This window comes from Panthera pardus, unplaced genomic scaffold, assembly GCF_024362965.1.
Source record: "Panthera pardus isolate Hobbes unplaced genomic scaffold, ASM2436296v1 HiC_scaffold_13, whole genome shotgun sequence".
In the NCBI taxonomy this organism is placed as follows: Eukaryota; Metazoa; Chordata; class Mammalia; order Carnivora; family Felidae; genus Panthera; species Panthera pardus.
The window spans coordinates 101,351,822-101,372,317 of record NW_026526688.1 but is presented as its reverse complement, the minus strand read 5'-3'; the positions used below and the strand labels follow the sequence as shown (position 1 = coordinate 101,372,317).

The following is a 20,496-nucleotide window of genomic DNA, read 5'->3' as shown; positions in this document are numbered from 1 at the left end:
ACTATTATACTAGAATTATAACATTATTCAGGTAGGTTGAAAATGTTAGCCATTTTTGGTTTTGCCTTTCAATAAAACTAACAAAAATTGTCTACCTTGCACATTTTTACTTTCAATTGAGGTTGGTATGTTTAAAAAGATTAGAAAACATGATCTAAACATCTAATTTTTATTTTTTTTAATTTAATTAATTTTTAAATTTAATTCTAGCATAGTTAACATACAATGTTATATTAGTCTCAAGTGTACAATATAGTGATTCAACAATTCCATATATTATTCAGTGCTCAGCAAAATAAGTGTACTCTTGGGGCTCCTGGGTGACTCAGTCAATTAAGCATCCAGACTCTTTATTTCAACTCAGGTCATGATCTCATGGTTCTTGGGTTCAAGCCCCACATCAGGCTCTGTGCTGACAGCACAAAGCCTGCTTGGAATTCTCTGTCTCCCTCTCTCTCTGCCTCTCTCTCTCTCTCTCTCAAAAATAGATAAATAAACATTAAAAATAAAGTGTGTTCTTAATCCCCTTCACCTATTTAACCCATCCCCTCACCCACCTCTCCTCTGGTAACCATCAGTTTGTTCCCTATAGTTACAAGGCTCTTTCTTGGTTTGTCTCCTTTATCCTTTGTTTGTTTTGTTTCTTAAATTCCACAGATAAGTGAAATAATATGGCATTATTCTTTCTCTGACTGGCTTATTTCGCTTAGCATTATACTCTCTAGATGCATTCATGTTGTTGCAAATGGCAAGAATTTATTCTTTTTTATGGCTGAATAATATTCCTTTGTACATATATACATCTTCTTTATCCATTCATCTATTGATAGACACCTGGGCTGCTTCCATTGTTTGGCTGTTGTAAAATAATGCTGCAGTAAACATAGGAGTGCATATATTTCTTCGAGTTAGTGTTTTTGTATTCTTTGGGTAAATACCTGGTAGTGCAATTACTGGATCATAGGTCACTTCTGTTTTTAATTTTTTGAGGAGACTCCATACTGTCTTCCACAGTGGCTACACCACTTTGCATTCCCACCAAGAGTGCAAGAGAGTTCCTCTGTCTCCACATCTTTGACAATACTTGTTGTTTCTTGTATTTTTGATGTTAGCCATTTTGACAGGTATGAGGTGATATCTCATCATGGTTCTGATATGCACTTTCCTGATGATGAGTAATATTGAGAATATTTTCATGTGTCTGTTGGCCATCTGGATGTCTTCTTTGGAGAAATGTCTGTTCATGTCTTCTGCCCATTTTTAATTGGACTATTTGAGGTTTTTTTGGTGTTGAGTTGTGTAAGTTCTTTATATATTTTGGATACTAACCCTTTATCGTATATGTCATTTGCACATATCTTCTCCCATTAAGTAGGTTGTCTTTTAGTTTTTTTGTTTCCTTCACTGTGTGGAAGGTTTTTATTTTGATACAATCCTAATAGTTTATTTTTACTTTTGTGTCCCTTGCCTTGGGAGACATATCTAGAAATGTCTAGGTAAAAACTTTCAAATGATACACTTCAATAAAATTAAATATGCACAAATTTTCACAGAGGAATGTTGTATATTTTGATAGTCAAAATTTCTGTTAGTAACCCATGCTGACCTGCTTAATATTTGTATTATGCAGAAGATTTTCCTCTTGAAAAATCACTATTAATATTTGAATCAAAATGAAAAGTTCATACTATCTATATATTTTAAGCCAAAAGTTTTATTTTTGAGGACAATTATTTTTAATAATATTAAAACTTTTCCAGAATAAACAGTGCTTTCTTACATTTTTACATTCTCATTTAAAGGATCAGTTTATCCTGAAATACGTTACAGAGGAGAAATGGAAGGATTTTTTGAAAAAGTAAGTATTGCATGTATTTCATAAAACCCCTGAACTTCCTATTATCACTTGTTACATTAAATTAAGTATGCAATCATTTAAGCTAATAGAAAAAATTTGGCTGGAAGCTTTTTATTGATTTTGACTAAAGCACAATTTGCCTTTATTTACTTACATTGTTAAGAACCATATGTAATAAGATGAAAAGTATGTTTTAGATTATTTTTTAAAGTTGGAGATTTCATTATAAAATTATAACACTTCGTAAAAATAAAACACATAGAAACCCGAAAGAAAATTAAATAAAATATGAACCAAGGTAATAAAGTATTAAATCAGTTTGTTATAGTGACAAACAAAAATAGCAATATAAAGCAAAATTGCCACCACTGGCCAAACTGTATCCATCTTGAATTCATTTGTGGTGTAGAGATTAATTCAGTTCTTCAAATATTTCTCTCTTCCTCTCTTCTTTCTTTACACACGCACACACACACATCACACACGTGCTTGTACACACTATATTCAACTTTGTGCCCAATCTACCAGAGAACATTTTTTCTTTCTTTTTTTTTTTATTTGAGTGTAGTGTACATACAATGTTGCATTACGTTCAGGTGTTCAACACAGTGATTCAAGTTTTATGTTATACTGTGCTCACCACAAGTGTAGCTACTGCCTAATGTTCCAATTTTAGTGTATGTGCTGCAGAAAGGAGAATGAGAATGTTTTCTTGATTCAATTATCTTCCACAAATGTGTTTTGAATGCCCTCTGTGTAGTACTAGTCACTTTGGAGGCTATTGACTTAAGTAAGACGCTTGTCCTCCAGGAACCTGTGATCTAGTGGAAGAAATAAATGATGCACAGTAACAATTGTAATAGCAGATGGAGCCAAATAAACATCACAAATGAGAATTCAATGGTACAGGAATTCAAGGAGTTCATTTTGCTTGAGGAAACCAGAATAGTCTCATGGAAAAGGTTTCATTAAGTTTGGGCTTTGCAAAATGGTGAGATTTTTACAGAAAGTGTAGCAGAAAAAAAAGAAAGAAAGAAAGTATAGCAGAAAGCTGAGAGGACTGAGGTAAAACCAGCAGCATGTAGAGGAGTTATGATTGAGTCGTTCCGTTGAGCTGCAACGTAAGAAGTGGCAAGTAGCAGGTCCTCTCTCAAGGTGGGGAGAAGCTTGAGAAAATAAGTGAAACCACTAGTAGAAAAGTGTCATTCAGGGGCGCCTGGGAGGCTCAGTTGGTTAAGATTCTGACTTTTGATTTCGGCTGAGGTAATGGTCTTGAGGTTTTTGAGTTCTAGCCCTACGTTCTAGCAGAGCCTACTTGGAATTCTCTGTATCTCCTCTCTCTCTCTCTCTGCCAAAATAAATAAATAAACTTAAAAAAAGAGAGAAGTGTCTTTTATTCAGAACACAGTGCAGATTCCTTGGAGGTTCTGGAGGAAGAACATGGCATACTCAAGTAGCAGTTCAAGAAAGCATTTTTAGTTTGTTTTTTAGGTGTCTTTTTTTTTTTTTTTTTTTTTTTTTTAGAGAGAGAGAGAGAGCATGATTGGGGAGAAAGCCAGAGGGGGAGAGAGACAGAGAGAGAGAGGGAGAAATAGAGAGAAAGAATCTCAAGCAGTCTCCATGCTGAATCCAACACAGGTCTTGATCCCACGACCCTGGGATCCTGACCTTAGTCAAAATCAAGAATCCAACTCTCAGTCATCCAGGCAACCCCCCCAAAAAATAATTTTTATGGGTGTGGGGCTCAGTGCTGAGTGTGGAGCCTGCTTGGGTCTCTCTCTCTCTCTCTCTCTCTCTCTCTTTCTACCCTTCCCCTGCTCATTCTCTCTCTCTCAAAATAAATAAATTTAAAAAACATTTTTTAATGAGACTGTGGGTTAGACTATAGCTACAGAGATTGATTAGGTACTTGCATTGCCCAGAAAAACAAAGGAGGCAATAGAAATGAACAAGATGACACAAAGCCGGTGATATTTCAGAAGCAGAATTGTTAGGACTTGGTAATCAGAAGCCTCTTTTGGAGCTAAAAGTGTTAGTTACTCTTGTTACAGTCAGATAACAGCAGATTAAATTGAACTAGCTTAGGTGGAGTTGCTAAGCAATTTGCATGTATTATCTCATTTAATATTCATATAAGTACTTTGAAGTAGGTGCTATTACTATACTGATTTTATAATTAGAAAAACCTGTGCAACTTAGCAGACAGTAGCCCAATTTGACTCACCACTGCGCACTATTGCTCTTCCCAAGCACACTGAAGATCTACCCTGGAACCAATCAACTGAGGCTGGAGAAGGCAGAATCCTGGAAGACCATGGCCATGTAGCTGGGATGGGACAGCACTTGAGGAAGAAGGGGCAGCAGACAAAGTCTCTAGAAAGCCACTAAACAAACAAACAAAAAAATCCAATGTGTTGAGCCAGGGTGCTCAAAGGTAAATCATCAGAAGTAATCATTTGCAAGGGAACATAGTGGGTTCGACTTGGACTAGTTTAGTTTGTGCTGGCCACTTATGTAGGTGGACATATCCACCAGAGAAGTGGGGATGAGAGGGCTATGCACCCAGATAGAGGCAAAGTTTGTAAATCTAGGAGTCACATCAGGGCAGTGGTAATTGAAGCAAAGAGAGTGGATGTTTGTTGAAGAAGAAAGTATGGAAAGTGCTCTAAAAAAATGCAAGTAAGAACGGGAATGCTTAGTAGAGGAGCTGGGGAAAGGAACTGGGAAATACTGCTGTATTTGGAGAGCAGAAAAAGGAATAGGCAGTAATAACAGAAGCAGAGAAGCAGCCACCAGGAACTTTTCCTGGAAAAGGAGGAAAAAGGAGATCCAAAGACAAGAACACTGCAAGATGAAGTGATGACAACATCATCCTATACCAGAGGAGAGCCAAAAAATCTAACCACTGACATCTACTGTTCAGCACAGTGTGGGAAGGAATATCCAGACTAATAATGGTGTAGGGAATAGGGAGGGCGGTGGGTCTGGATGTAGCTTGCAGGTGTAGATGAGTCTTTGAAAAGGTTCAGTGGTGAAGGTAAGGAGTGAAATGGGATGGAAAAAAGCATTTTATAATAAAGGTGCCTAAAGTCTGCTATAGGCCCAGAGGAGAGAGCCTGGTAGCTCCTTACCTATTTTGAACCTGGCTCTCCAGCAACCTCCACTATCTGGAATACAGTGAAGAACCAAGAAGCAAAAATAGTTTGAACAACTTACATCAGTGTCATTATACTTATTCAACTGAGTCTATGGGTTGTACATAAAAGAAAATTGATTCATTTGCAAAATTGAATTAATCTTACTCTAGATCAGAGATGAAGAAATGTTTCTCCCTAGCTCTAGTCTCACAACGGTAAACTATACCCACATTTACACATAATAAATGTTCAACTAACTTCCCATTTAATGAGCTAAGGATATAAAATCTCATAGGACATTAGGAGGCTACAAAGTGGAAACAGATGTAGCATATTTCAAGATGGCTCTCCTTGACCCAGAATCCCTGGGATAGAAGAGGTGGGAAAGGAACAAGAAGAAAAAACTGACACTGTCCATACAAGGTAGGGTTTTTCCACCCAGAAACATAATTCTGACTACAATCCTGTCCTTTTATAATAGGTGTTGAATTACCATTCTGGAACATACACTAACCCCATTTGTCATTACATTTAATGAAAGGCTTATAAATAATCAGAATTTCCTGGTTCCTGAACCAAATGCAGCACCAGTAGGACACATCAGTGTTCAGTCATGCCCAGGTGACCCCAGAGGATCGCTCTGCTTCCAGTCCTCTAGTATCCCAGAAAGTACATTTCCCCTCTGTGCCAGAGGTTCTCAGATGCCCCTGTGTCCTTCCTCCATCCTGCTCTGTGCCCTGGGAGGCAGACCAGCATGAACTGCATCAAAGGGATCTATCTTGCCTTCTGGATTCCAGTTGGGTTTGGCCATTTGGAAGAACTGGAAAGACCCTAGAGTATACAAGGTAAATGAGGTCAAGGATTTATTCTCACATCTCCCTCCCAGCAGGGTCTTTGTAAGTTAGCTGCAGCCTCCCACCCAGACCATAGCTCCTGGCAGCACTTAGGTCTAGGTTCCAGTAACTTCTCCCTCTCCTTCAGACCCACAGGTACTAACTCCAGGGTATGGTAGGGTGTGGCTTCTTAAGCCCTACTCACACTTATGAAAATAGAGTATTAAACTCTCTTCAAATCACCCAAGTTTGAGGTGCTATTTATTTCTTGCAGGACTTGACTACTAACACCATCCCCATGGAGATAGTATTCAGCTCCCATGCCGAATACTATCAATTCGCATCAATTCTTATCAATTGATAGGAGCTACTTGGATGGAGCATCTTTTGTGAAAGATTCTGAGGCCACATCCAGGGTTTTAATGATTCATGGTTAGTGATGGGGAAGAATAGCTCTCATGCTAGGTATTGGCAGTCCTTGTTCTGGATTTTCATAATTATAATCACCTCATACCCAAACTCTCAGCAGATTTAAAAGCAAACAAAGAGAGATTTGTTACAAGTAGGTACACTGAGAACAGGATAAAGGGATGGTTGACAGACTAGCAGAAGAAGGAGACTGAGAGGAAAACTCAAAAGTAGACAAACAAACATACAAGCAAACAAAACCACACATGCAGACAGTAGTAGAGTGCAGGCCAATCTAGAGTTTAATCTACCCGGTCAATGATGCTTTTGAGCAATCATAGAAAAGGCTAAATATGTTTGGCATACTTTCTTTGAAAAAGACAAAAAGTAGGGGTGCCTGGGTGGCTCAGTCAGTGAAGTGTCCAACTCATGGTTTCGGCTCAGGTCATGATCTCACAGTTCATGAGGGCTCTGTGCTGTCAGTGAGGAGCCTGCTTGGGATTTTTCTCTCTCTCCCTCTTTCTCTGGCCTTCTCCCACTTCTACTCTCTCTTTCCCTCAAAATACATAAATAAACTTAAATTTTTAAAAAAAATTTTTTTAACGTTTTATTTATTTTTGAGACAGGGAGAGACAGAGCATGAACAGGGAGGGTCAGAGAGAGGGAGACACAGAATCTGAAACAGGCTCCAGGCTCTGAGCTGTCAGCACAGAGCACGACGCGGGGCTCGAACTCATGAACCACGAGATCATGACCTGAGCCGAAGTCGGCCGCTTAACCGACTGAGCCACCCAGGCGCCCCTTAAATTTTTTTTAAAAAAAGAAAAAGACAAAAAGCATAACATACACTTGATAAAGATTTCTATTCCGAAGACCTAAACTGTTTAGGTGATCTGAAAAGCTATTTTATACTTTGCTGGCTGGTTTGTACTCCTTGTCAGTTCATCATTATCTAGAGAGAGTTCATGAAAGGTCAATTACCCATTTATTCCCCACAGTTGCCATTGCCAAAACTCCTAAAATTCCTGTCATCACAATAGACAATGACAGCTGATGACTCCAGGCCTCCTAGGGATCAATAGACCATGATGCCAAACTAGTGCCAGGGAGGCAATGACCTGTCTGTTCTTCCCCCGCAGTACTTGGATCCCTTGCTCACTCTGCACCTCCCAGATCTTATTGCTACCATTCCCTTTTTCACCCCGTTGCAATGTATTGCCTGGGCCAGACTCCGCGTTTTAGGTAGTGTGATGCTGATAATTTCTTCAGGGTTAATAAAAGACAAGTGAGCCTTCCTCTGATCTGAGAGAACAGAGATCCCGCTTCACATCAACCTTCTGGAGCTATATGGCAGCCACTGTTAAGGCTATGTTGTGCAAGAAACAGCTAACCAGTTATTATGCAGCTTCTGTGAACAAACTGCTGTGCTAATCTTTGTAGAGAGAGGCAAAATTGCGTGAGAACTTGGGGCTCATTTGACAAGCTTCCAGTAAACATGGGCACTACTAACTACAACTAAAGAAAAAACTTAGCCAAGGCTCCACCATGCAAACCTGAACATGCTAGAAAGCCCAATGTACTCTGACCTGGACCTCTCTGAGAACTGCAAGAGCTGTAGGAGCTCTGAGAACTGGTGCTCCCTGCCATGACAGGGCCAATGTGATATCAGCTGGAAAGAAGAACTCACAGTCTACCTTGTGAGCCAACCAGAGTGTGAACTCAGGCTTCACTGGTGAATTTCCTCCTCTGTCTTATGTCAAAAGGTAAAGACTAAGTTTAGTTATAAGAAACTTAAAATGTTACTTTTCCTCCTCTGTGCCTCCTCCTACCTTTTGTCCTAAATTCCTGTTCAAGTTACTTCTTGAGTGACATGGCTCTTTCTCTCCTGGCAAAGGAATGCACTCAGTTTTGTCTTGTATTGTGTTGTGTCCACCTCTCCTGGTCTTTGTATTTTGATGTGACACTAGAAACATGCTAATAAAGAAAGTGGGTGCTGTAGAGAAGCAGCAGCTGATCTGGACAGTGAAGGATGAGAAGAGCTTCAACAGGGAAAGAAGAGAAGTAAGGGTCTTCTAGGTATAACAGGGCCAATGCTTTATAGCATAACCTCTGGTATGAAGGAAATGTAACATTTTAAATTTCTTATAACTAAACTTAGTCTTTACCTTTTGACATATGAATTACTTTGAGCTAGAGGCGCCTGGATGGCTCAGTCGGTTGAGTGTCTGACTCTTGATTTCAGCTCAGGTCATGATCCCAGGGTTCTGGGATCGAGCCCAGCATTGGGCTCTGCACTGAGTATGGAGCCTGCTTGAGACTCTCTCTCTCTCTCTCTCTCTCCCTCTGCCCCTCTCCCCTGCTCATTCTCTCTCTCTCTCTCTCTCTCTAAAATAAAATTTTAAAAATTAAACAGAAAGAATTATTTTGAGCTTAACTATCATAAGTGTCCCCAGAGGCAATTCTAATCTCTTCCCAGAGAGAAGCTGAAAAGTTGACACCACACCCAAATATTGTCACAAACTGTCATATCTCCCATCTGTTCTCCTAAGGGTCCTTTTATCTTCCAAAAAGACATCTGTGTTTCTGTAAATGCCTTCTGCCTTCCCTTCTAGGAAGTCATTTGTTCTCCCAGAAGTGCCCCCTGCCCCTCCTCATAGTAACATGGTATATAAGCTCAAATCTTACCACTCCTTTGGATATTCACTCCCAAAGGAAGTCCCCTGCACTTAAAATTAATAAATTTGTATTTTTTTCTTTTGTTAAATCTGTTTGTTGTCAGTTTAATTCATAGAACCCCCAGCTATGAAACCTAAAAGGGTATAAGAAAAGTTTTTCTTCCCCTACATGTGTCACCTGATATCTCAAAACATAATCTAGTTGACTCCAGTAAATTCAATCATTTCAGTAAGTTTCTTAGTTATTTCAAATTTACACTTGGTCAGTCATTCAAAAATTTTCCCCAACCCCTCAATTCTTCCAAAGTGACATCTGTTTGGGGGAGTGTCTTAGTTAGATTCCCTAGAAGCAGAGCCTGAAGCAGAGATTCTTCTGGAAGTGACTGAGGGAGTGCTCATAGAAGAAAGTTGTAAAGGGCATCTGGCAGGCTCAGTCAGAGCATGTGACTCTTGATCTCAGGGTTGTGAGTTTAAGTCCTGCATTGGGCAAGGAGCCTACTTTAAAAAAAAAAAAAAAAGAAGAAGAAGAAGAAAGTTGTAAGGAGGTGAGATTAAGCAGGATACCTCAGGAAGAAGCTAAGTACAATGAGATTTCTGCTGAAATCTAGCCTTGGCTTGCCAGTGAGCCCTGGACTGTGAATGACACCATAAAGTTGACACCCCTGAGGCAAGAGAGACAGTTTTTTGTACCCATGTCAGTCAGCCATTGATTTGCTGGTTGGGATGGGGTGGAGGTGACCTCCCAGATAGTTTTGGTAGTTCCTTAATGAGGACAATTCTCTGGAGAAGGGTGGCTCCAAAGGGTGAGCTATTATCAGCCAACCCTCACAACAACTGAGGATGGTGTACTGGTCAAATGAAGAGGATTGGATAAGACCAACAGTGTCTACTAGCAGAAGCTTCTAAGGTATCCAGGCATTAGGCCAGTGTTCTACATAGTGGGTCTACCACTCAATCATCTAGCAGTCTCCATTTATCAGCAGTTACTGACACTTGTGCCACATAGATGTGCTATTCCATTTGGTTTTCAGGTGGCCATCATCAACTGAGACATAACTGATCAATGGAGACCTCATCTGATCCCCAGATGCAGCCAGGGTAGCATGTTTGCATCCTACCCTGAAAGCCATGCAGCCCATTTTCTCTCTCTCTCTCTCTTTTTTTCTTTCTTTCTCTCTCAACCCTTTCTTTCCTCCCAGGGCCTGGAAAGCACTGACTATGCATTGTACCTTGCTAGGGAATAAGGTGTGTATGGCTCTTCTGAGGCTTACTGCCATCCCAGAGATACATCTTGGGACACACTCCAGTCTTGGTATTTTGAAAACTTTTTGGTAGATTCTTTTCAATTGTCCCCAGGGGTTTCAATCCCATAAGGAAGTATAACAAGCCCCTTTTCTGACCCTTATGCCAGCCATTTCCTCTGAGTCACTTTCATCTCCTCTGCTGGAGCAATGCTTTTCTAGTCTGTGGCCTGGGTGGTTCTTCATCTACTTTTTCTACAAGATATTGTTTCTGTTAAACTTCATTTAGGGGATTCTTCTTACTGATACTTAAAACTAGCTTTTTTGGAACTAAAAAAATGTTTTCTCTTTTAAAAAGCCCTGATTTTGTCTTTTCTTTCTTAACTATTGTTCCAGCTCTGGGTTTCACAATGTATTCTTGAAACATAAAAGCTGAACAATAATTGTTTCTTTGTTTTTGCATTCCTGCTTTAATAATTCTAATCCTCCTTGAGGCAGTGGATGCCTCCAACCAAAGAATAGACCCTCTGAAACAAAGAGGTTTTCAAAAGAGAGGGTGTAACCCTGCCATGGCCATAAGAGGCACAGAAAACTGTAGGTCCCACCTTGGAGATACTTGAAGGATAGCAAGTTTGCTAAAGAGGGGGCAGTGTGCCAGAAAGGCAGATGGAAAATGAATGTGGAAAGAAATCAAGATGAGAGGTTTTAGAAGTTTCAGTTTTGTGCTCAGTAGGGGAAATCCCTAGATCACTTCACTTCGCTTAAGGCTGCGCTTAGGAGGGCATGTCCAGACTTGCAGAATCTGGATCCTGGAGAAGAGAATAAGATGGAAAAGAATAGGAAGAGAATCCACTCTAAAGTTGTTCAAGATATTTAAAATAAGTAGCAATGAATATTTGGCCTAGGTCCCAAATGCCTACTACTAGAATTTAAAAGATATGAGAATTTAGTTCAAAATATATGTGACAGTTAAATAAAAAGAGTAATATGGAATAAGTAAAGGGAAAAATATTACTTTTCTTCATTCTAAGAAATATAGATGAAAAAAGTATTGTTATTTTGGTTTAAGAACTAGAATTAATGGCATGGTTGAAAATGGGCTTTGTACTTTAAATAAAAAGTACAACTCCAGAAACTCACCAGTGTAAACTGAAGCTTAGACACATAATCCTTAGCTTCAAATATTTGGGTCAAAGAAATTTGTCAGAGTAAAAATTTTCTCTACACTTCAAGATTCTTCTAGCTGGTCTAAGAATTAAACTGACTTGTGACAGATTAACAGGAGGAAAAGACCAAAGTTTAATTACGTGCTCGTGGAGGCCTAATAATGAAATTGAGATCTAAAGAAATAACCAAGGGCAGGCAGTTTTTATACTTTCTAGACAAAGAAACAGTAAGTGAAGAATTAAGAGGACAAAGGAAACATGTTTGGGAGCTCCAGTTAATAAAGTATTCTAAACAGAATCTGGGCTGAGGTAGTAAATGAGTAAAAGTAACAAGGTTTGTTTATACAGCCTTTTTAGCTCCAAATTCCCTATCTCTGGTGAAAAGGATGTCTCTTTACCTCCTGGTATAGGGAGAGTACCTTTCATATGGGATATTTATTTTCTGCTTTTTGGAGACAAAAGGGGACCAGAATGTTCCCCCATGTACTGGCTGTTTCTTAAGTAACTTTTCCTTCAAAATAATCAATATGCCAAAGTGGCACATTTTAAGGAAACCTGTCCTCGCCTCCTATAGAAACATTTGCAAGTTTTTTAAAGCACTTTTCCCTGTTTATAAATAAATACTAAGTTTGTCTTTTACTTTTTTGGGCTTTAATTGATAATTCATTATCAATCAGACAGCTCTGTATTGGTTTAGAGTTGATAATCATATTGTTAATATTTGCTGAGTGCTTATTATATGCACTTCACATGGAATAACTCAATCCTTACAAGAAACTGCTGAGATGGATACTATAGTATGCCTGTTTCACAGCTGAGGAAAGTGAGGAAAAATTAACAAAACAAATACTATGTACAGGTACTACATTCTTTGTATATAATATTTCATTTTCTCCTTTATTTTTTTATTTTTTTTTAATTTTTTTTTTTCAACTTTTTTTTTAATTTTATTTTTGGGACAGAGAGAGACAGAGCATGAACGGGGGAGGGGCAGAGAGAGAGGGAGACACAGAATCAGAAACAGGCTCCAGGCTCTGAGCCATCAGCCCAGAGCCTGACGCGGGGCTCGAACTCACGGACCGCGAGATTGTGACCTGGCTGAAGTCGGACGCTTAACCGACTGCGCCACCCAGGCGCCCCTCATTTTCTCCTTTAAAAATAGCTATGAGATACTATTATATTCCCCATTTTATAGAAAAGGAAATTGAGACTCAGATGAATTTGTTTTGAGGTGATGCAATTAGTAAGTGATGGAAGAATTTTAATCAAGTCTACCTGTTAAACCAAATTCCTGGCTCATATAATGTTGAAAAGCTAGAAATAATAATAACAACCCTTACTAGACAACTCTTATCACCTATACACTTCCTAAGCATCTTCCCACAGTTTACCACTGTTAGGAGCCCAAACCCTCTTTTCCTTTGTCTATTCACTTCTTCACAATTTATTGCCCTTTGTTAAAATGATACATAAACCCCCAGGTCTAACTGCCCCTTTGGATTTTCATCTCCTTTCTATGGAACCACTTTGCACCTAAAAATATTAACATAAGTGAAGAAACATATGATTTATCTCCTGTTAATCTGTCTTCTGTCAGTTTAGTTTGCAGGCCTCCAGTGAACCTTAGAGGGTAGAGTAAAAGTTTTTTTCTCCCCTGCACTTGTCAGCATTGTGTTACTTGTACGTCTTGTTTTGGTAATAAGAAAAAAAAATAATAGAAGAAGTAATAAGAGAAAAGGCATTAAATGTGGAAGTGGGAGTATTAGAATATATACATATACACACACATATATATACATATATATGTATATATACATGTATATATATGTATATATACATGTATATATATGTATATATATGTATATATACATGTATATATATGTATATATACACACACACACGTGTGTGTGTGTATATATACATATATATATATATATACTTTATTTTCTAATTGCCTGCCTGCCTGCTTTTTTTCTTGTCTAAATAATTTGGTCTCAAAGACAATAGGTAGAGTTGAGCAAAAGTAAGCATTCACACTGGACAGTGGATGTTAGTGGCCCAGCACAAGGAGGTGGAGCTCAAGAGGGATGAGAAAAACATCTGCATGGAGTAGGGGTGGTAGCAGTGGTATGGTAAGTGGAGTCCAAGCAAGATAAGGACAGCATCTGTACAAGGGAGAAATCACCCAACGTGGGATATTGCAGGCAGAATGAGGTGAGGAGAGTGCCCCCTCAGGGGACAGTGGTGATGAGAAGAGATTGATTACATGGAGGGTTGATCCAACAAACAAATATATTGAGTTAATGGGAGCCAGGTTTCCTACTCTTAGAATAAGAAGATACAAATATGGAAAGGGATAAAACTGAAATAAACCCTGTAGTTATAAGATTAGAATAAATATACCAGTGGTTTCGTGCTTTCCATAGCATGTGTGTATACGTGTGTGCACACACATATATGTAGACATATATTTCCTAGCTCTCTCAGTTGAGAAGGCCTGAGAACAGTGTCATTGCAACACTGAGCATACCTAGTGTTTAGATCTCAGTTTCTAAATAATATTATCTATAAATAATAATAATAATAATAAAACAAAACCAACCAAAAAAAAAAAAAAAAAAGCAGAGGTCTTTGAAGATATATTTGATTCCAAGACTGGGGCAAGAAAAGTGCAAGGTAAGTCTGTAACATTTCATGTATGTAACAGAAAATAAAAAAGAGTTCAAAGATTGATAGGGATACATCAAAAAACCATGAGTAACAGTGATGAGGTATAACTAGAAAGATGAGGCAACCATCCTCCCATCCCAGCTCAACAGGATGTGATACTATATAGGGTCTTATACTTTTTCCATAGTAGATAGAATATCAGCCAGTATTTCGCATGATACTTACACCACATTTTAAATGACTCTTCTACCATATACATGAAGAAACAATTCACACAAAAGTTATCAGTAAATTATGTACATGAGGTACTTTACCACAGCATATTTGTAACAGTGGGAAAACACCATCTAAATGACCCGGAATAGTGGGTAGCGAAATTAGGTATACACATACCAACTTGATGACATTTAATTCTTAAAATATGAATTCTGTAAATAATGTAGAAAGATAGGAAATTATGATGGTAAGTAAGGAGAATAGAATATAAAAATATTCCTAGACTATGATTGCAAGAGTGCAAAGCATAAATAGACATTAGCCAATGAACAAAATAAGAAGGGAACACAAACGAGAATAACTGATGTCTGAGGCTAGGGGAATTTGGGTGAAGTCTTTTTTTGTATTCATTACTTGTTGTCATACAGTTGCTTAAGCAATAGATGAAATCAAAGGTCTAAAACAGAGAAACAAATGGGTGGAAGTAGAAGAGACAAACATTAGACAGCCCTCTAGGAATTTTGCTGTAGAAGGAAGCAGAAAATGGGTAGTATCTGAAAAGTGGTGTGGAGTCAAGGGAAGAGAGGGTCCTTTTTGAAGACAGGAAAAAGACCTATATATTTTTATGCTGATGGGAATAATCTAGTGAAAAGGAGGAAAAGTGATGCTGGTGAAAATTCCTTCAAGTAAGAGGAAATGTGACCCAAGGCTTAGGTGGGAGGGGGCAGAGGACAGGTCCGGGGCCAGATAGAGTGTATGAGAGCAGATATAGGTAGGTTGGTTATTTCGTGGTGGGAAGGGAAGGAATTATATTCTGATTGATTTCATCATCTTTGGTAAAATAAGAAGCAAACAAGGTGTCGACTAAAAGTGGGGGTTGTTGGAAGTTCAAGAAAAAAGAAATGTTGAAATGGTCTTAGAGATTGAAAGAGTTGATGGACCTATACAATATGGTTGGATTTCCTGACAACAGGAAATCCTGAGGGTCTACTTGAGGTTTGTGCAATAACAGATCTTATTGATCTACCCCATGCAAGACAACCTGTCTCAACTATATAATACCTCAAACACATAGTCTTTCTTTTTTCCTATGATTCTTAAAAAGTTCAGTTTCAGTATCATCAATTGCTATTATACTCCCTTTTCATTTTATGTGTGAACAGTGACGTTGAAAATACCCTGTGGACAGTAGTCTTGCATTGTTAGCTTACATTTACTCTTTGAATGTGTTAATCTTAATATAAGAAGAGCTCTAGAAACATCAGAATGAGCTAACCCTAGGCACTGACTCCACCACCCATCAGAAGCCATGACCTGTGATTTATGGGTGTGAATTAGATCGTAGATTCTCCAGAGACTTGATACCCTTCAGCAACTGCAAAAAATAAAGAAATCTGTATCATATTGCTTTATATGAGTGATGTAGTTTTGTTTTGTTTTGTTTTAATCTGATGGCTTTAAGTGAAGACAGGGCCACACAAATTGCATGACTAACCCCGCTCAAAAGTTAGATACTTTTTGCAGCCTACACACTGATGTCATTAAGAGTACTTAATACCAGTGATGTGGCTATGATTGCACACTGGAATTTATTCTAAGTGGATCAGGAAATGGGGAAGAGAAATGAACAGGGAACTCTGAGGGGAAACAAACACTTTAGAAGAAAAAAATAAATTAAAATTAAGGCAAAATAATTGACCAAAAAAATTGGTCAATGTATGTATGTGTATGTATGTGTATATATATATATATATATATATATATATGTACACATATAGATATATATTTTTTTAACTTATTTTGAAAAAGAGAGAGTGAGAGAGCACAAGCTCTCTATAGCCTATCTGGTAACAGACCAAACAGTGCTTTGAATTTGCTGTTTTGGGCACTTCTCAGATAACATTGAAATGATTGTGCCTCAGTACTTACCACACTTAAGACTAATGAATCAAAAAACAAAAAATATAAATGTTCAATAAACTCATGAAAAAAGTGTTCATTTTCTATAATAACTTTAAAAGTTATAATAACTTTCAACAGTGAACAGCTATTTTTTCCATGTCAAATAGTTCAATGATTGTATTTAAGATAATTACCCGAGATAAAGAGAATGTAGAAAAAGGGGATTTTCACCATGCTTTTGGGAAAGGTACAAATTGACACAACTTTTCCAAACCAGCTTGATACAATGTACCCAAACTCTGAAAATATTCATTTATTCAAAGGTATTATTGAATGTTTCCTATATCAAGGGCTAGAAATCACATTCTATCAGTGAATAGACATTACATAAATAATTACAAGTTCAAGGAGTCTTGTGAAAGGAAATAAATGCAAGGAATTGATCCTAAGAAGTAACCAGAATTATGCAATAAAATATAATTTAAACAGTGAGAACTACCTAAATGTCCACAGTGGATTACATAAATTTTGGTATACCAAATGCAGTGGAATAATGTGGTGGCACTAAGAACAAACTTACAGGAAAATACTTAATGACATATAAAGATGTTCATAATACACTGGCAAATGAATAATAATGGTATAGAAGTGGGTTCAGTATGGCCCAGTTTTGAAAAACAAAGCCAAAAACACCCAAAACATATCTCTATCCTTATCCATTTATCTAAGAAGGATGTCCCAGCAAAATGTTACTAAATGATAATTGCCGCAACAATATTTCCTTCTTTGTGTTTATTGTCATGAACATTCTTACTGTTGTAAAAATGATAATAATAAGTATATAATTGAACTCAAGATAACTGATATTTAAGAGAGAAGACTTAAGGAACATATTAATCAACCACCTTTCCAAATTATCTAAAATCTGTCCTAGTTTAAATTAGATCAACAGAATACAATGTTCCTGAAATACATTTTTTAATCCCCTACAGAAATGCTTTTACAGAGTTATGACTGAATATCGAATTCTGCTTTATTAAGGCAATCTGAAGAACATTTTCTTAATCTTTGGTAAAATTACAGTTCACTTACATTGGCCCTTATATTACTCACTGCTCATTTTATAAGACGCTGCTTAACAGGTTTGTAAAGAATTCATGCCAGTCAGGAACTTTTCAGTGAGCTGTTATCAAACAGCACAAAGTTTAGAACACGCTCATTTTTTCTCATTACCTTGTCTGCAGGAAGATTAGAGATAATTCAGTGACTGATTAATGTAAAGATCTAGCTTCTGGTACAATTCTGCCTGCTTATTTTTATAATTTTGAACTCTTTGTCTTCAATAGACAAGTTACCTTAAACTGTTTTTCGAAATAGACACACTAAGTAGAGAGATGCAGTACTGGAAATTAGTATTCTTTTGCTATTTGTGTATATGTGTAATGCGAAGGTTGTAAAATAGTTGTCTTTGTAATAGTCAAAATGTTTTTCCAAGTTTGTTTAGCCTTTTGCATGAGTAGTAAGTGCATTAACTTTAGCTGAGTCTTTTTGAGTTGCAGTGGTTCTAAATTGAATCTTCACTATAATTTCATTTCTCGATTAGTAAACTATTGGCCAAAACATTAGCTTTTCAGAAAGCATGATGTTCTCAAAAGTTTAAAATTAATGAAATACATTTTTTAAAAGTTTCTTGAGTTATTCTGAGAGAGAGAGAGAGAGAGAGAAAGTGGGGGAAGGACAGAGAGAGAGAGGGAGAGAGAGAGAATCCCAAACAGGCCCTGTACTGTCAGCACAGAGCCCTACATGGGCGCTTGATCACGCAACGCATGAAATCATGATCTGAGCCGAAATCAAAACTCTGACACATAACCCACTGAGCCATCTAGGCACTCCTAATGAAATACATTTTTAAATTTTTATTTTATTTTAATTCCAGCATAATTAGCACACAGTGTTATAATAGTTTCAGGTATACAATATAGTGATTCAACAATTCTATACATTATTTAGTGCTCATCATGATTAAGTATACTCTTAATCCCCTTCACCTATAATGAAATATATTTTTATCATAGAAGAAATATTGACAAAACATTTGAAATTTTCAAGTCTAGTGAACTCCTGTCCCAGTTTTTCTTTTTCTTTTTCTCTTTCTTTCTTTCTTTCTTTCTTCTTTCTCTCTCTCTTTTTTAATCATTACTCATTCTTTCTGTATTAATTTTGTGAGACCTTAACCTTAAGAATACTAATTTGAGATAAAATTTTGTACTCTCCCAGTGACTAGGGGCTGAGGTGTTTAAATGACCTTTTTCATCCCAGGAGACGATTGCCTGTAGGTCAGACTTGAGGTCATTGGCTGGACAGTTACAAAGTCATAGTTTTGGCTGAGGTTATAGTACACTTGGACTATAGACAAAGCTGATGCTTCCTCACTGATGAAAGAAAAAAATATTCAATCCTGTCCTCTGAACACAAATAAGAACAACTATAACCGGCCAGTTTGGGTGGGTTGGAGTTTATAATATTTCTAAATCTGGTATGCATTGCTTTTTGACCATATGTGGTCAGGTTACAGTTAAATGTTTGGGAAGATTTCTGGGAAAATAAAAAGTATTTCCAAGAAAGGAGAAAGAATCTTTGAATTGTAAAGATGGAAGACCCCTACAGTGATCTTTTCTTTTGTATCCAGAAAGACTAACAAAGGAAGAGTCCTGAGTGGATACTCTATTTGGAGAACAGAAGGAAAAAGTGTTCCTGTAACTTCCTGTTGTAATGTACTCTAATTTTGTCTTTGAATAAAAGAACCTGATGCTACATGGGAATTTGCATGATCACCACAATACATGATTATGGTAATCAGAGTTGCCCAGTCTTGCAAACCATCTATCTTGTCAGTGTCCCTTTAAGATGTAAATTTCCAGATGTGATCTGTTACAGTTCAGAGGAATTGTAACCTCCAATCATCTGGTCGTTAGATATCTACTTGTAAACCCCAGTTATTTTAGTGTCTTTGGAGATTACTTGCCCTACTGATTTCTATTAACTGCGTGTTCTTATAGGGAGCTAGGGAGTGCAGAAGTCACCAGGGAGCTGTGCCCTGGAATCCCACAGGATGTAGGTAGAGATGACTGACACACAGCATCTTTACATTCTGGACCCTGTGCATTTACTTTTTTTTTTAAAGGAATTTCATATCAAGTTATCATATTTTTCTTACTATATATATTATAAAACATGTTATTTAAATGGGAAAAGGTAGTTACATGCATATGATTAAAAATCAAGTAGTACAAAAACAGGACAATTAAGAAGTCTTCTTTTGCAATTTCTAGTCCGCAGTTCTCCCCAGAGACAGACATTCCTGAAATACTCTATGCCTATAAAAGCATGTATGTTGTGGGTACATGCATGTTTTCCTGTCTTTCCCATCGTGAAAATGAAAGCACGCTATACACATGGCAGCATATCTTATGTTTTTCACATTTTCAATATACCTTGGAGATCATTCCATAGCCATACATATAGATTGACTTAATTTTTTAAAAATGCTTATTTATTTTTGAGAGAGAGAGAGAACACACACACACACACACACACACACACACACACACAGGGGAGGGGCAGAGAGAGAATCCAAAGAGGGTTCTGTGCTGACAGCAGAGAGCCTGATGTGGGACTGGAACTCACAAACCTTGAGATCATGACCTGAGCCAAAGTTGTATGCAAAAACGAATGAGCCACCCAGGAGCCCCTAGATTGACTTCATTTAAAAACAAAAAATAAACAACAAAAAACAAACTTCAGTAGTTCATTCCAGAATTTCATCTGGTAGTGATAGACTCTCAAAAAAAAAATTATTAATGACTGTACTATAATTTCTTTTATAGGCCCCTATTGATAACCCTTTTTATTGCTTAATTCCAATCTTTTGCAACCAAGGGCAAAGCTAAAGTACATATGTTCTTATATCTTTGGACACATATATGACTATGTGTATAGGATAAATTCCTAGAAAAGAAATTGCTGGGTTAAAAGGCATATGTGTTTCAAATATTGAATGCTATTGCCAATTTGATCTCCCACCAGCTGTGACAAGAGAGTGCCTGTTTCCTCCTACTCTCTAATGCTATATATTAAACATTCTGACTATGCCCATTTGAGAAGTAGAGCAATATATCTCATTCTTAATGTGCAATTCTTTTACTCGAATGTTTTATATTTCATTTATATATTTTAAAAGATTATGTAGTTAGAATGTATTTATATATTTTATTTATATTTCTTTTTCTATGAACTACTTCATATTCCTTTGCCCATTATGAAGTTTTAATTTTTCTGAACTTAGGGGTTGAATTTGGGAAAGCAAAATCAAAGAGTTGATGAGAAGAGA

At 37.3% G+C, this 20,496-nt stretch overlaps 1 protein-coding gene across 4 annotated transcripts in view; it reads left to right on the top strand.

Annotated features, from left to right (window-relative positions):
• The window catches only part of BBS12 (Bardet-Biedl syndrome 12), a 68,079-nt gene extending 49,159 nt beyond the window's left edge, over nt 1–18,920 (top strand). For 2 of the 4 annotated variants that reach the window (XR_002072390.2, XR_008421693.1), the window contains 2 exons: nt 1,803–1,858; nt 18,796–18,920. The gene's annotated coding sequence lies outside the window, so the exon portion shown is untranslated. Of the gene's footprint in view, nt 1–1,802; nt 1,859–4,108; nt 5,146–5,165; nt 5,285–18,795 lie in introns of those variants that run through there. The other 2 variants (XR_008421692.1, XR_008421691.1) reach the window with 2 other exon arrangements.
• Nucleotides 18,921–20,496: the final 1,576 nt, after the last annotated feature.